This window comes from Phalangium opilio, unplaced genomic scaffold, assembly GCF_054372755.1.
Source record: "Phalangium opilio isolate 3A_F unplaced genomic scaffold, DU_Popi_V2 ptg000105l_1, whole genome shotgun sequence".
NCBI lineage: Eukaryota > Metazoa > Arthropoda > Arachnida > Opiliones > Phalangiidae > Phalangium > Phalangium opilio.
The window spans coordinates 4,319,767-4,335,675 of record NW_028324207.1 but is presented as its reverse complement, the minus strand read 5'-3'; the positions used below and the strand labels follow the sequence as shown (position 1 = coordinate 4,335,675).

At 36.9% G+C, this 15,909-nt stretch overlaps 1 protein-coding gene and 1 long non-coding RNA gene across 2 annotated transcripts in view; both read right to left on the bottom strand.

The window, feature by feature from the left end:
• Nucleotides 1-15,909, bottom strand: part of LOC149627437 (fibroblast growth factor receptor-like 1) — a 140,066-nt gene that overhangs the window by 88,282 nt on the left and 35,875 nt on the right. The window lies entirely within an intron of this gene.
• LOC149627438 (uncharacterized) lies at nucleotides 6,009-8,103 on the bottom strand. The gene is made up of 2 exons (XR_016374425.1): nucleotides 8,002-8,103; nucleotides 6,009-6,253 (listed from the first exon to the last, which is right to left on the bottom strand). It is a non-coding gene; the product is annotated as an uncharacterized LOC149627438 (long non-coding RNA).

The following is a 15,909-nucleotide window of genomic DNA, read 5'->3' as shown; positions in this document are numbered from 1 at the left end:
TATATTAGTACATAAACTTCATTACCGTGAAGCCACGTTCACACCTTCGACCATTACGGTTTATAAACCAGTTATTATTAGAAGATCTTTGGTTATCAGCGGTTATTGACGTGTTGGTTCATACGCTAGGGGTGAGCTGTGGCAAAATGAATGTCCGTCGTCTGCTCTCTCTTCAATTCTTATACAATGTTTTATTTTAAATTGATTAGTTTCATTTGCTAGACGATAACTGATTAACAATCACCTTATTCGGCAAATGTGGAGCCTTTTGAAATTTTATGTTTTAAATACATTTTATTAATAAACACGAAAATATCTCACAGCCGATGAACACCCTTTGTAACAAAAGTATCAAAATAACTTTAGCTCGTTGACCATGGCTCTACTCTAGACGTGGGTCTTTTTCGGGAAGTGACGTAGAACCAGCGTGCTCACATCGCTTCGTGTTACTTCGGGAAGCAGAACCGTCTTCTGGTTCCCGGTTGTAATCATACGTTAAGTAACTATAGGTTCGAATCGATTTAAAGCTGTTTACGACTAACGTAGTAACGGGGCTTAAAGATCATCTAAGACTTTTCATTAAACTTTTGCACGGCCAAAGAGATTGGAATTTTGGTTTCGAGCATTTTCAACGCTTTAGAGAAAAATAGACGATCGTATTACTATTATTACGGAGAAACAGTATAAAGCAGGCTACGTGTTTTCAGAATGCAAAATAAGCGGAAGATTGTTTGCCAGACACAGGGTTCAGAATCTTTCGTTACGTAATGAAGAGGTGGGGGGTCATGCCGACTATTCCTTGTTGTTAAAAGGTAAAGAGGGTACTCAAAAATAGATCTTGGCATTGTCTATTCTTTATCCACGTTATTTTATCCTTATTCGTACTCGAAAACTATTTATTCAAAGAAGGAAGTTGTATGTGTAGTTGCACAAATTCACGGGGTATTTTTGAGATTCCCTCAGCCTGACGTTCCCGTTCTGGACCTAAGTGAGTTCCTTCTGCTAATATTTCTATTGTAGTTTGTTTTGATTAGCAAACAGTTTTTGAATTATTTTTCATCGTGTAGAATTTTGCTCTTATATTTCCTCGTTTTCCAGTGTGATAAGAGAAGAGATGTAAATTGGTATTCTACCAAACACCACTGCAAATTATTACATTAGTAAATTTTAATTTTCTTTGCTGTCTTATGTTTTTGGGTAGACAAAGCTAGAAGATTACAAGATGTTTCTGAACGGCCATTCAGAAATTTAGAGGGTTGTTCTGTGGGTGATTTCGAGTCGAAAAAAAAACTTATGACATTTATCCGTCCTGCCCACGGTTTTAAAGTTTAGAGTATTTTAAAGATGACCCCTTAAAGCAACAGGCAGCTCCATTATCAACCCTAGCATTCTGGCTATCCTTCTGGACACGAATTATGTGGCCAAAGACAGAAACCAATCAGACCTAGTGTATTGGGTTTGATTGGTTCCTGCCTTTGCCTTAACTAATCTTTACCAAGCTTAGCCACTGTGTAGTAGAAAAGCCATCTTTAAGTAGCACCAACGGAGCCATCCTTTACTTTAAATTTATTTATCCAAACGTAAAACAATGATTGTTTAATTATGAGGTCATCACGTTGAACACTCAAATTTTAATTTGCAGCAAAATGCAGGGCTTGAATTAAAAAAACTCAGCCCCAAAAAAAACCCGCGGGTTTTATTAGGTTTTATTCCCCATAAAAACCGACTAAAAACCTAGTTAATAAGACCCATCACTAAGATCATCAATTTTGATGAATTTGAATGATAGAATAATTTCATTTTAAAGATAGTTTAAGATATTTGTTGCTTCAACTTCAAAAGTACTATTCAATAATATGTATTATTTTTAATGAAACATATTAAGACTCTTTTTATTAAGCAGTTACTTTTGAATGACAATATCTACCATGCGCACAATTGTTAAAGATAAAAAAACCCAAATACCCAATAAAACCCGGTGGACTGGGTTTTTTTAACCCTGGCAAAATGTTATGGAACATTTACGACTCGAGGCTAAAAAATACCCACGTTAATTCCTCACAGACCTTACACACACTCTCTGAATAAGGAAATATTTTACCCCAATATCACATAAGTAGTCATGGTGCGGGCATATGACCTAACGAGGAGGCAATAGAGTAGATGTCCAAATTTAAAAAATATATGCTCTTTCGAATAAACGATAAAATATTGGTGAGCCTCTCTGTAATGGAGATGAGTTTCCGAGTAAATTCAAAAATATCCAACTTGTTACTTTTGAAACTTTCTTTGGTGAGGCAGAGCCAAGAGCGTAATATGGTTTTCGACTTGTCAGGAATTTCGTATTGATCCTGTATTTAACTAAGGAAAAAATTGCGTAATGACAAATTGACAATAGGAGGTATCATACTTGACTTAACTATTAATTACTGATGGAATAGATATTTTTCGAAATAGTTCATTCAGTAATTTTTTTTTCTAAAATGTAAATAGCTAATTTAGTATTTCTTAAAGTTTGAAATCTTAAAGGGTATGCGAACTTACAATTTCATATCATATTTTACCACGAAAGTGGTAGGCTTATTATGATACACTTTCGAGTCTCTTATTTCAAAATATCAAGTTTTTAATATAATTGAACCAAAGTTTCTATTATTAAAACCAGAAGTGGTATGAGACTAGAAGTGAAGGGCTCTAGCATTGGTAATAGATCCTGGCACTAGTGAACAAATTTGAGGATTTTATGCCGCTTCCCACGCGCTAAAACTAGAGAGAGAAAAATTGGTCGAGTTCCAAAAACATTTCCTACCCCCTTCCCCTCAACCTAAAGCCGCAGAACACGGACCCGGCTCCTTGAATCTAGTTCGGCCGTCTACCACCGCGAGCGTCTCACGTTTTGGAGGGAAAAATTCTGAAACCGCCACTAGAGGGCCAACCGTTTGTGTTTTATCAAGTCTTTTCACTAATGCCGAGTGAAGAATTTGGTTAGCTCAATACTTCTAGTATCATACCACTTCTGTTAAAACCCATTGAAAAATCACAAAAACTCAGTTTCGATATATCAATAATTTTCTGTTGTCGAGCTTGTTCACCCGTTTGATGACGTCACTATGACGTGAGGAAAAATGCGCGGGAATCCTATACGCGACTCGAATCCTATACGAGTCTAAACTCTGGGTCTAATATCAGAGAGAGTGGCATCATCTCACGTGAAAAATATATCTGTGACGTCAGCCTACGGGAAACGTTTCAGCCTTTCATAAAAAGTGGATTTCAAATAATTTCATATGAAGCATTTTCAAATAACCAAGAAATCGGAGAATGAAAAGCTTGATATTTTTGAATGCACAGGAATTAATTCTATTTTTTCTTATATAAATCAGAGGTTTTTCAAACGAAGCTTCTCATTCCCTTTAAATAAACGCTTCTAAAAAGTAATTTTACATCTCAAATTAAAGGGAACCAAATATAGATGAAAAGGGTTAATACGCCTCTTTTGATTTTGAAACAAAAACATTTCTTTACTAGGGGTGTTCCGATTCTAAAACGATTCCCAAGTGTAATAGCTGTATCTGAGTATAAACGAGAATCGATCGTTCGTTCTTGACTTGGTATAATGCTTCTAATATTTCTCGGGCTTTACTATTTAGGGCTTTCGCTCGAGTAAATCTTTATTAAACGAGAGAGTGGTGGATGTATCGCAATCAATACGAAGAGGATGGAAGAGATTCAAACACGACCTATTTATATTCGAGTAAAGATATCACCGTCTTTCACCAACTCATTTTCAGATACTGTACCTGTTTTCTAACGAACTCGATCAACATCGTATTAATACGCCTCACTTTGACTTATCAAAAGAAGTGCTAAGTTCGCTTAAAAGTATTAAAGACGTGTGTAGATACCAGCTAGGCTTCTTGGCGTTTGCTAGGCCTTTCAAATATCTGTATGATGATGTTTTATATGAAATAGTAGCTTTTTACAACTTTCAATTTAAATAAAATGATGTTTAATTTGGGGTTAATCATAGATATAAAATGTTACGAGTCTAGAATAGGACAATTCTGGGTTCATACAAACCAGGAAAACCTGAAAAAAATCAGGGAAATGAGTAGTTGACAAAAACATCAGGGAAAATTCATTGAAATCAGGGGAATTTGCGTCAAACAGGGGCCGAGCAAAATGTTCGTAAACATCCCCTCCATAGGATTAACATTACACTATACTTTGGATGCTCATAACTATGGTTATAATAGAGATACGGGGATGTCCTTTGATTATGTTATAGTCTTATTTGTCCCCCTCCCCTCCTTCGATAACATTTGCTCCATAGGATACTCCATTCAGGGAAGTATATGGGGAAAAACTTTGGAATTCTCAGGGAAATTTGTTTTCCAAATGTTGTATGTACCCTGCAATTATAACAAGCTTACATTGAACCACGCCGTTTGCACCAAACACGTAAATAATTGTGATTGCGCATAAAGAAAGATCGAATTTCCTATAAAATCTAAGAAAATGTTTACAGTTTATTTCTGAACCTCGAATATTTAAGATCAATGTCTCTAGAAACACCAGTTTTAACACGGTAGGACAAAAGGTTCCAGAGACACAAAACATTGAGAGTCAGAAGGTACTATAGGAGAAGCATGATTCCAGGGTTTGTAAAACAAATATATTTTCAACGGGCGCCTGTAGAACTGTTTTATCCCGTACACACTTGACTTGCATGTTTGAACTCAGGACAAAGATCGGTTAGTTATCGTATATTTTGTATAATTTACCATAATTAAATCTTATTCTCACTCTATTCATGTTCGTCGATGTAACAAAAAATTTTAATTAAAAAAGTAAACCTTTTTTTATATTTTATGATGCTATAGATCGGTTTAACCTCGTATTTTTGTGGTATAATTTTTTCATATTTTATGGTTCAATATTCTTACTATTAAACCTCCTTGCGCTTTACGACCAATCCATTAGTTCATATACAGGGTATATGAACTAATATACTATGGTATTACCATAGTAAGTAAAGTGGGTTTTAAGGACCATTTTGAGCCGAAAATGTTCTATGATATTTGGTTCTTGGGCCACCCCTAAAATTAATCAACAAACCTTAAAGACAGTACTAATTTAACTAACGGTTCTTTCCTAAAATAATCTAATCATATCCTGTTTACCGTGCCCCGGACTACAAAATGTCATAAAACTTTTGGGACTCAAAATGGTCCATTGAACATACTGTACAGTTTTTAACACTAGTTATATTAAAAAAACGTATATCAATTCTCATTTGGGGCCTGCTTTTACATTTTAAAATCTTGGTTTTAAAATGGTAGGTTGGATTTTAAGAACGTCACCAAAAATAGAAAGAAACGTTTTAAAATGTAAGATACGCGTGTTTGAACTTTTTCTTCTTTGACAATAACGTGTGACAATTATGGATATGAAAATATGGTAGTACTCTAATCCTTTACATGACAAAGAGCCCGTTACGGGTATTGAATTAAAATATAGGTCAAGCCTTGCATTACATTTTGAAAATTCAAACGACGTATCAATTGTCTAGAGGTGGCTCACGTAATGGCATGAGCCTCGTGAATAAATTCGATGAATATCATTCGTCAGTCCCGAACGAACGGTTTAATCGCCGAATTCAGTGCGGTTAATCCATTGTGTCTAGAGGGCGTATATGCAAGTTTTATACCTATACCTTTGTTGAAGGTAACGGGCGTTTTATAATATAGGTATATGAATAATTTCCTTGTTGAATAGTTAAACTCCGTGGCCATAGTTACGATATGAGAATTTTCTTTGTGATTGATGTCCCATGAAGTAATTTATATTTGTATGAGCTAGCGGTTTTCGGTTGAAATAGATAATACCCCAAAAGAAGTAGTTTATGTCTTCTCCAGGCCTTGTTCCGTCGTTCGCCGAAAAATGAAAATTTCCAGATGCATTTTGTTTAATATTTTTTATCCCATCATTGGGTTCTCTTTGCTGGACTCGTTGGTTCGATTGAAGGCCTCTTTATTGGAGACTGAAGAATAATATCCGTAGCGCGAGCGGTGTCTGCTATTAGAGGATAAAGGGAAGATCGGGGGCATCGGGAAGAACTCTATGGGAAGAGAGAGGCTAGCTCTGGACCCCTCACGGAGCGTTGTTATCTAAGGAAAGCTCTCGAATTGTTATGTCTGCCTTCTTGGCGCTCCATCTTCTTTATTCGGAAAAGGGCCATAGGACGGTATATCTGGAGAAGGAGCGAAAGAAAAACATTGGCTGTATATAGGTTTGTCCCGAGTTTGCGGCGGTAAAGCTGAAATGTCGTCGAGACCATTTCCCTTCACGGTCAATTTACGCGCGACTCACCAGCAGCAAAGTGTAGGGAAAAAGCTTCTTCGTCCCAGAGTTATTTTTGGGCAAATCCTTTGGAATAAAGGCTAAACCGGAATATAGAAAAGCAGAGGCTAGTCTTTAGTCCGATCTAAAGACACGCCACGATGCTCGTCCCTACACCAAATACCGCACTCCCACAACTATTTTATGCTATAGCCCTAGTGCTCTTTATATTCGATCGCCGGTCACGCAGAACTATTTGACTTAAATGGTTTGGGATCTCCTTTTTAAACCAGGCCGGCCTCGAAAACGATACTTTCTTGAAAATCATTACATGCTAGCTGTTTCAGAAAAAAAGAGTACGTGCAATTTCGGAAAAAAATGTAAGAAACTTCCCATGTTCAATTAATAATTATTAAGGTTTTCTAAATTTTGATATAATTAATACTAGCAGCAAATATTAAGACATTCTTCTTACTTTTTGAGCAACCATTATCAACCGTAAAAAGTTCGTCCATTTATGATAAAGTAAACTGCCATAATATTAGTGAAAAATCTGAAACGTGCATTCATTATTCCACAAAAATTGTTTTTAATTTTACCGCCATTCTCATGATATGTGCGGATTCTGAAAGTCCTTATTCGTACGTACCTACTAACTACGAGTAACAAGCCTGCGAAATTTCACCCTTCTACATATAGCGGTTATTGCAGGGTTTTTGATTTTCTAATAGGATTTTGACTTCAGAACTGAAGTTCCGCAACCATATTCATCGAAAATCGGTCTAAAGCCTTTCTATCCCATTCTAGAAGCATTGTTAGAAAGCATTCGGGTATTGATCAAGGGGTCATTCAATAGTTGGAACGTATAGGAGGAAGGAAAAGGCCTCTAGACGACCACTGTGTCGTACTTTTAAAGGACTAAATTTTTAGAGGCTCTTTTCACGTAGCCTGTTACCGAAAGGCGTAACTGGGCAGCCAGGCCGAAGAAAAGATGGCGTGGAATGAAGCCATGGAATTTTACTAAGAAAAGCGGCAAACGTGCAATAATAGAAGTAGTCGACTTGGCATCCATACTGTTGATCGATTGGTATGTTATACAAACCATAACCACGTTGAAAAATAAAGTGTTTACATAAATAGTTATTGGGGAACGTATACCAGAATAGAGAGACAAGAAGTAATTCCAATATCCGCAAGGTTGTCGGGTGGGACACCAAAAATGGGTTATAAGTCGTAGGTATAATGGAGCCTCGGTAAGAACATTATATAATGGCTACAGTTTCGTTGGTTCCACCATAAATTACTACATTGAGCACAGATAGGGCATTTTTAAAATAATAATAATCTAGCTTTATTTCGTGCCCATAACACCTAGAGGGCTATATTTCAATGGGTCACGATTTCAATGCATAGAGAGGTGGTGGCTAGCCCCTATGCCACAGCTAACCTACAGCGCCATATACTAACTATTATTATTAACCTCGGCAAGTTTTGATGGAAAGGAGAAACCGGGTAAGACCGCGGAGGAAAACTCCTTTAACAAGCGGGGAAGAGAACTTGCAAACTCTACGCAGAAGGGTTTGTTCCCAGGTTTTTCACCCGGTGCCACAGTCCGGGATCGAACCCGGGACCCTCTTGCTGCGAGGCAAAAATGCTTACCACTTCATCACCCCACCACTCCAAGAAGAACAGCTCTACCGCTTTTTTCCGAGCGATGTCACTTCTTTCAATTCCAAGGGCCATATCCCTTAATGTATTAATTCTAAATACTCGTAATAAAATTAGAGTATAATTGAATACTTCTGTTTAAAAAAGCTTCTTGCACATTTCAAACTTTACACAAAGTTTCGTAGGTCTGCACTGCAGGTTAGTGTACCTGTTTCTCCCGTCGGCAGTGCTGCGATATCCAGATTTGACCATGTCGCCTTTACTCTACTCCACGAAAATTTTAGTTCTTGGAAAAAGCAAAAGTCTGTATACTTAGGAGAAACTGGTTTTTGATACTTTTTGTTTTAGCAAAAGTCAACTCATTCCCTTTAACTTCCTTCTTTTATAAGTTTGAAAGTGAAGGTAGAGGAAGAAGAGGTGGTGCTGTAGAACGATAAAAATAAAAAGGGATATAGCGGTTTTCACCGCTTAGGACCGTTAAGCCGCGCTTTGGAATTGGGTGACGGCTAGAGACTGGAAAGTAGTAAAGTTAAGGTATGGCGGTTAGGAAGTAAGAGCCCCGTTTCTCCGCTCTGGAATGTTGGTAGTTGGAAAAGAGAGAGTGGGGAGAGGGAGAGAATGCGCATTCCGTAGCTAGGGCCTGAAGCTCCGAGACTGTACAAGAACAAAAGCGGATCCTAAACGCGCCACGAAATTTCCGAATCATTCTATACAGCTTGATTAGATAGGAAAATTCCAACGGACGCTTCAAATCCCACTTTTAGCTTTAACCGAAGAAAGACAGGGAATTTCGAGAAGGGTGAAAAAAATGGGCTTCGACCAACGGGAACGTAATAAAGGGGAAAATGCTATATCGTTCAAAGGCTTTCTCTTCCGCCAGTATTCTTCCACCAAACTCCGTCGTTTTTACCGGCTGGCAAGATTTAGATATTATTTTCATCAATTTCATTACCTGACTTCAACTTCTTTCTACTTTAGTAGACGGATAAAATTTTTTAAACTTTATTTCAAAAGACACGGCCGATGAAAGTTTCTTCGACCAAAGGCCTATTTCATTTAGCTGCTCAGAGATTACAATAAAATCCGTCAGAGATCTCTAAGATCATTCATGGATCGTGTTGGATCATATCCAAAGCTGTATGCTTAAGCATCAGTTTTTACTTCCGAATAAAATATCTCTTACAGATTTAGCGACTTAGTAAATGAAAAACGTTAATCCTAGGGCAAGCTGATTAAAATATACAGTTGAAATAAACACAAAAAGTTTTTCAGGGAGATTCCGAGCAATACGCTCTTACGCATCGATGGTGTGTGTAAAGTGAAGGTGCAAGTTTCAGATGAAAAAACATTGATAAATTCCTATTATTTGCATAAAATAACAGAAATAAATATTAAAAATAAATCTAGAATTTACAAGGTAATTATAACATCACCAAATTGAAAGTGAATTTCTCTACAATAAAATAACTAAAAAACAAATCATAAAATAAGATATTAAGCGCTTTAGTGTTCGCTTGCCCTTAACTTCTGAGTTGACACTAACATTAGTGGCAGCTTCTTGGTAAAACTAAAAACTTTCCATATAAATATTGCACTCATTCCTGCATACTGAAAAATGTAATTTTTAGCAAAGTTTAAAATGGTAACTAAGCTCCGTAAATTACCGTTTACACAAATTATATCTCACGATTTTTCCCTGCAGTTCTCGTCTGTATTCGGATCGAGAAATACTGTTTTAGAGGAATACATCGATAAACTTGAAATTGTACATATCCTCTCCATGTCGGCGTTAGGCCTTGTCAGGTTTGGTTCTCTGCCCTATACCTTCAAATCGATCCAAACCATTGTCTGACGTCGTTTTCTCGACATTCGACGGCCGACATTAAACGTCAAGCGGGAGATATCGCTTCGAGACGATGGGCCCAGTCCATAGACTCTAAAGCTATTCGGAATGTTTTCAAGAAATTCTTTCAATTTGAATTCAAGAAGATTGTAGCCAGCTATATAGAAATGCAGCTCTCGAAAGTCGTGATCTCCGAGGTGCAGCGCCTAAAGCGATTCTGATAACGGGGGGCCGTCACGATGTCGTCGTTTGTCAACATCTTTTACTACTGTAATGGCGGCCTTATTTTTTCTGACTGGTATGTCGTATTCAGAGCCTTATTCTAAATAGCAAAGGCTGGGAAATTGTTCTATTCGAGAGACTAGGTTCAAAGAAATAAAATGAAATGTACTTTGATAGAGAATTTGAATAACGACGACAAGGAATTCCACGATAGTTTTAAAATGAGGCTGATAACACTAAATTCATCCAATAAATAAGCAGGCTAGTATTATTGAAAGAAAAGTTACGATAATTTTAAATTTATTTTTAAATTTCACCGTTGAAATATTAAAACATGAAAGACGATGTAATCAAAAATAGGAATTTTTCACTGATGTATTTACGGACATTCAAGGGCTAATTGTAAATATTTTTCTTATTTCCACGTGTTGGAAAAAAAATAAAATAAAATAATCGCGTGAAATTGCACAAGCACATTGGTCAGTTTAAGAGTTTTTATAAGCGTTGTTTATATTCTAGTTAATGCCGACCATGATTAGCCCCCATTTTTTTAAAATTTTTATACTATTATATCATTACGTCTATTCAAATGGCGCGACTTCAGACCACTTGAAATAAGATCATACTTTATGTTTACATACACAAACGCTAAGTTGATTTAATTATTCTGAATATATTCGACGAACAGATTTTGCGGATGTTATAAAGGCTGGCTAGTAAAAGAATTTTAAGAAATTGCGAAAAATCAGAAGAAAATAGGGGAAGTGGGTAGCTTGGGCAACTTCGCGAGGCGTCCCGTTTACGGACTTTTCGCGCCATTTCCCTCCCCGTGGGGGTGAAGAGAGATAGGATTTTTACGCGCATTAACACACGAGTGACGTGATTCTGTGGACAGTACGGTCCTACGCCTTCCAACTGACTAGAGACGTCTGCTAGAGGCAGTGAGGCACTCAGGCAGAATGGCAGAGGCTGGAATCGAGTGGTAAGTACTAAATTCATAACTTATTTTAAAATATGTCTTTATTGTTAAATACATTGGTATTTCTAAGTTCCAGGGAAAAAATTAACTTGTCCGAAGTTTTAAACTGTGATAGGGAAGAGTTCAAAGTAATAAAGTTGTATCCAAGTTGTTGTAGTTTGATTTTTAACATTGGGATTGGTTTGGGTAGATCTTACTTTTCCTTTCAACACAGCCTGAGTTTTCTTATCGGTAGTTTCCTTGTACGTTAAATCACACTGCGTACTCTTAACGACATTCATTTTATTAAATAACCGAATTTTCGTCCTTAATTAAACCAATATCCGCATTAACCCGTTGCCTGACGTAACCCTAACTCAAACTGACGCACAGCAGAAATATAAGCAGACTACACAAGTTAGTTCCACAGTTCGCTACATGGTGGCGTTCGCAATGAAATCTGGTACTATTTTATGCTTCGCGCCGATTGGCCAGATTCAAATTTTAAGGGTGGTAGGGGAATCGACCATTGTAAGTGAGAAACACTGGACGACTTGTATGGCTCAAGGCTACGGCTACCCACTTCCCCTATTTTCTTCTGGAAAAATTCATTACTATCGATGAATTTAGGGAAGTTTTCTGAGACTTGAAAAAAAACACAGAAAAAAAATAATAAAACAACAAAAAACAAGATGGGCAGAGCACAATATAGCTATCCCTACTTCAATAAATTTCCTTCTAATCAAATAATCCCTGGTATTCCGGTGACGATGTGAATAGTATTTCTTTGCCTGCCAGGGAATGAGAATCACACGTCACCAACACCCTACTTACTTCCTCATGTCCGTTATTTCTATTCATGTTTGTCAATAGTTCTCATTGTACCTCTACTATTGCTACTATTTGGTAAAACTATTAGTCGCATCGATACAATGTAGATAACATGATAGCAATAAACCTGTAGTAGAAAAAGTAGAGTACCGGTTTGGGGGGTGGGCTGAGCCTGACGGAGACTTAGTCTCTCCGAGCCTTCTTACTACTACTATCATCTCTGCAACAGTTTTTCAGCAAATGTCTGTAGGTCAGTTAGTGTAGGACAGAGCTGTTGGTCCGAAGGTCCGTGGTTCGAATCTTGGTGGAGAAAAATAACTTAAAAGTATTTGAAAAAAGATTTCTTCCCTGAATAAAGTTTAAAATTCGACCTGTGAACTGAAACGTTAACATTTAAAAATGACGAACAAAAATTTCATACTGCCAAAGGCGCAACGGTGTCACGACGACGACGACTATTACTACTACAGAACAGGTCAAACTCATCGTAGATACCCATCATACGATGTGAGTAAAAACTGGAGCGTGATGACTCCGTTATTTAGAAATGCACATGGTAAAATTGTTATTTTTTGAGATATCTGAAAATATTCTTCAAATTTTCAAGCTCGTACTGAATTATGTTCTAAATTTTGTTCACTTAAATGGTACATTTACTGCTCTATCATCATCCTAGTCTATTATCTCATAGCATTTTAATGCTGATTTATATACTCTCATCTGTGGATTACTTCTTCTCTGTCGCTACCCTAAAGTTGATAACGAAATGGAATAGTCAATCGTGTTACAAAATAAAGATTCTCAACAGCTCGAGAAAATTTTGGTTTATATTCTGTGGAGAGTAACAAAAATTCGACGAAAAACCATTTTATGACGGCATTATTCAGTTCAGTATTTCAGTGTTTTCCCAAAGTAGATATTTATTCGTGTAATAAATACACATTGCTTTCTCTGAAACAGAAAAGTTAACTCATGTCTAGACATTTATATCGTTAGTTTAGTTCAAACACTATAATAGTTTAATGTTCGACCTATCAGTTTATATTTCCAATAGTGTGTTTCTCCAAATAGGGCGTTTTATTATTCAGTGGCATACTTCATTTCCATCCCATGTTTATACTCGACTGTGGTTCTAGCGAACAATTCTTTACCCCATTAGACTAAACTTCTAGAGACAAAGGCTGAGAAACGAGATTATTGTTAGGTCAAATTGTGACTTAAAACTGCCACGTTCGATATATTATGTTAGTTTTGTCTATAAACCATTATTACGAGTTTTACCTCTCCGAGTGACGTATTTCACGGAGGGGTTCTAATTTCGACGTGTCTGTCTGTCTATTGTTACACCCCAGGGGACAGCGTTAGCAGTTTGCAAATCGGAGCAAACGTGTTCACAATTTCCGGACAGCATTTACAGTTCCCTGAACATTGGAAAATTGTATTCCACTTACACTGGCTGTTACTCCATTGTCTGTCTAACACCACCATCTTCTGGTCTTTTGTCCATCCCACATGGACACCAGTCTGTATTTACTGGCTTCTAAACACCACCATCATCTGGCCTTTCGTCCACCCAACATGGACACCAGTCTGTATTTTCTGCCTTCTAAACACCACCATCATCTGGTCTTTTGTCCATCCCACATTTGAGGTGGACAAAAACCAGAAAATGGTTGAGTTAAGAAGCCAGTAAGTACAGGCTGGCGTCCATGTGGGATGGACAAAGAGCAGATGATGGTGGTGATTAGAAGCCAGTAAGTACAGACTGGTGTCCAAGTCGGATGGACAAAGACGAGAAGATGGTGGTGTTTAGAAGCCAGTAAGTACAAACTACTGTCTAAGAATATGGTCGAGTTTAGAAGGCAGTTTGGACAGACAAAGCCCATAAAATGGTGCTGCTAGCCAGTGGAAGTGTAATAAAATTTTCCAGATTTCCGGGAACTTTAAATGCAGTCCGGAATTCGAGAACACGTTTGCTCCGATTTGCAAACTGCTAACGCGGTCCCTTGGGGTGTAAAAACAGATAGCCAGACACACAGACACCAGAGAGGTAAAAATTTCTTTCTGCGAACACGTTTGCTGCGATTTGCCAACTGCGAACGCTGTGACAGACAAACACGCAGACACCACTCCGTTACGTCATCGTCACTTGGAGAGGTAAAAATACAATATATAACACTAAGATGAATAGGTATTTAAAAAAATAAATATGTTATTTTAGCTATAGTTCTTGGAATTCTACGTTATTTAAAATTTTTACCAGGGATTTCATGAATTAAGCTATTGCATCAGATATTACGCTTTTCACTGTTAAAAGGTCTTGGAGTTTTTGTTGCTTATCATAATATTTGTCTTTCTCTGACATTCGCTCAACACTAAGGAATTTCAAGATTTGTTCAAAATTTTTCACTTTTAACAGATATTGCCGTATTTTATGTTTTCGCAAATCTGTTCTTTATTTCGTGTTTTTGCTATTCAGTCAGAGATTACATGATTTCGCAAATTTATCAGACATTTTGTGTTAATTACTAGCCATTCTTCCGTAGAGAGTTTTATCAGGGATTTCATGATCTCGCACTTTTATTAGGAATAACACGATCTCGCAATCTTACCAGGGATTACGGTTTTACCCAGTTTTGGAATGGAAATAGAACTCTCTCACTTATCCAGGTGTGCAAGGAAAGAATTAAAAACTAGCATAAGTTTATCATGCCTCTAAGTAGCGAAATGGCTGCTACTCCTATGGCAATAGTGTTTGTCTGGCTCCCTTTAATGAAACCCTATACTCTCTCCGTATCATTTATCACCTCAACTTCAATGGAAAATTGTACTGCCTAGCCTAGCGTTTCTTTTATCCCTTTTAGAATGTTTCAGGACTGAAACCGCCTCTATCTCACGAGAGAGGGAGAGGGATTTGGGGTTGCTTAAGTAAAATTCGTTCCCCCAATGCCTGCCTATACGAAACGTAAAAATGTCCTTTATTCCATTGGATGATTTTTAATCATGTGACCCATTTAGTAATCGTCTCGACCGCTTGGTGGCTGCACCGCGACAGAAATTTCAAAATTTCCTCTCTTCGGATCCTAGCGCTATACGAGTTCTGACGTCAAGTAGCCTGCGGTAGATGCCCAGTTGCAACCCATATTTGAGTACTTAGAGGCATGATAAACTTATGATACTGGCCATTCTTCTGAACAGAATGACATAGTATATAACAAGATGATATTTCTTTTCACGAGAAATACGACTGCGATGAAATTTATGAACAAGAAGTATTAATTCGAATAGCATGACATTACAGATAGCAATATATTCATATTCATTCAATTTCGGATATTGAAACTAAAACCACGTAGCACTTAAAGCTCTCACTCGAAAATAATGTAGAGAGATTCTCGTGGTTTTATGATCAAAATATGACATTACAGAAAACAATATAACAATATGACATAACAGTTAACAATATAACATTACAGATAACAATATAACAATATGACATTCCAGATAACAATATGTACTAAACTTAAACTGCCCTATAAAATTGAAATAATACACGTTTTTAACTTTTCACTCGAAAACGTAAGTAATAATAATGTAGAGAGAGTGTCGCGGTTTTATGAACAAAATCTCTTTTCATTTGAGTATTTTTTTTTCTACATAAAGTTAAGTTTACTATCTCTTTATAGTTTAAAATGGATCTGAAATATGTTATTATTTTATGTATCCTGCCTTCAATCAGTTTGTTTTCTGATGAGCCTGAACCACCATCAAAGGCTCATTTCGATTTTCTGTTAACTCTCTGTGGTAAGTTCTGTCTATGCTGTTCAGTAACGCATGAACATTTCTAATGATACTAAAATTTATAAAACCATCTCTAATCCTCAAAAACGAAAATTATTCAAAGATTTTGTCCTCGGATATTTTGTACAGCTGATTTGAACTTGAAAAAGATCCATGTTTAAATTTTTATTAATATTAATTTACGCGGTTTTCCTCCAAAAAGTTGGCGATCTCTAATTTCAAAAATACACTTCACACAGAAATA